Here is a 1,770-nt window from a genome sequence, read left to right on the forward strand (position 1 = left end):
GGGGGGGGGGGGGATTATGCATTGTATTGATTATGCATTGTATTAATTGTGCATTGTAATTATGCATTTACAATGCATAATTAGTAGGGGAACAGGACATTTTGTATATATAACCACCATGAATCCGAGACAAATGTCCCTTTGTGGATGAACAGCAGGGCTGCACTGATCCATCAACTAGACTAAGTTTATACTGGTTTCCATGTTGGTCTAAGCAGGTCTTCTTAATAGGGCTGTTGGGCACATCCCCTTTCCTAACCTTTAAGTCAAAACCTTAGTGAGTCAGTGTGTCTCTTCACACGTTTTTAATTCAGTCACTTCACATTTTCTGCAACTAGACACTGAAGCAACAGTGAAAGAGTCGACAGCGAATGAAAAGCAACCAATTGGAATCTTTATCACGTTAGCAAAATTGAATTTCATTCCATTTGTACCTTTGACTTTGCTTTGAAAGTGCGTGCTACAGTCGCCAGGTTTGCAGGGAGAATGCAGATGACTGACTGAGAGGAGCAGTGAGACAAACAGAAAAAAGAGAGAGACAGATTTTTGGTTCCCTCACACATTTTTGAAGCAGCCTGTAATCATACATATGGAAATTCTGCATTTACCCACTCTTTCTATGGAGAGCATATCAAACCGGTGTGTTAGAACAACCTGTATGAGAAGACAAAAAGAGTGAGAGAGAGAGAGAAATATAGAGCTACAGAGAATGAGACTTGGCTAGCTCCTTTTCTTCATAAGCACGTCAATGCAGAGCCTCCAGCAGGGGGAGGTGTTGCAACAGCTGATCGGTGTCCAGTAATACCACAGAGACTGCCAGTCAAGAGACAGAGACACACAAACAGAGAAAGATAGAGCCAAGAAGAAGGACGATCCTCTCAGTCAGCCCTGCTCCTCTGTCCATGTCCTCCTGGGAGAGACCGTTTTAACCAAGTCCTTAATGCCAGCACTCTGAGAAAAAAATAAAGGAATGAAACACTGAGAACAGCGTAGGCTGAGCCTGAATATCAGCATTTCTCATGTTGTGTCATTTAACTGGAATGTAACAGAATAAACCTGCTCAAAAACGGAACAGTGTGTTCTGAATTTAGACAATTATCCTTCAGTTGAGTTTTAGCTCTTAGCAGTTGAGTTCCCTTTGAAAAAGTCTGGTGCACAGTGCAGCGTATTCTGCAAGAACTTCACTTCAAGTCCACTTAGGCTGCATCCACACTGTCAGTGTTTGGATCTAGCAACCGCATTTACTTACAGGTGTGAGTCTTGAGTGCTGTTCACACAGCAGCTGACAATAGCTGCTCGAGTGCTGCCTATACAAACATGCAATGAAAGTCAAGCCTGTATTCTGTTTGTGACTATAACCTCTAAACAGAGCAACAGTGACTATCAAGCATACAGTCGATATGACTGTCATACAGTGCCATATCTAAGATAGCAACGTCCCTAAAACTGTCAATTCTTATCACATTTTAAAAGTTTAGTCGAAGTGGGAATTCATCTGTCAGACCTAAATGGTTACACTTATTTTGATGGTCCCCTTTAGAAATTATGCTGACTAAAAGAAAACTTGCAAATGCATGTCAGCTAACTCTCATTAGAGTACTAGTAGACCGAAGAACCTGTGTGTTGAGTTTGATATCAACCTGTCTTTTGATAGTCACATTGCCAGTGTTTGTAGAACAGACTTCTTGTTTCTGATGCATTCATGACCTCCAGATTGCATTACTGTTAGCAAGTGCACAGATAGACCCCAAGCGGCGTCTGACTAAATAA

Source organism: Sinocyclocheilus rhinocerous, unplaced genomic scaffold (genome assembly GCF_001515625.1).
Source record: "Sinocyclocheilus rhinocerous isolate Xijiao unplaced genomic scaffold, SAMN03320098_v1.1 scaffold599, whole genome shotgun sequence".
In the NCBI taxonomy this organism is placed as follows: Eukaryota; Metazoa; Chordata; class Actinopteri; order Cypriniformes; family Cyprinidae; genus Sinocyclocheilus; species Sinocyclocheilus rhinocerous.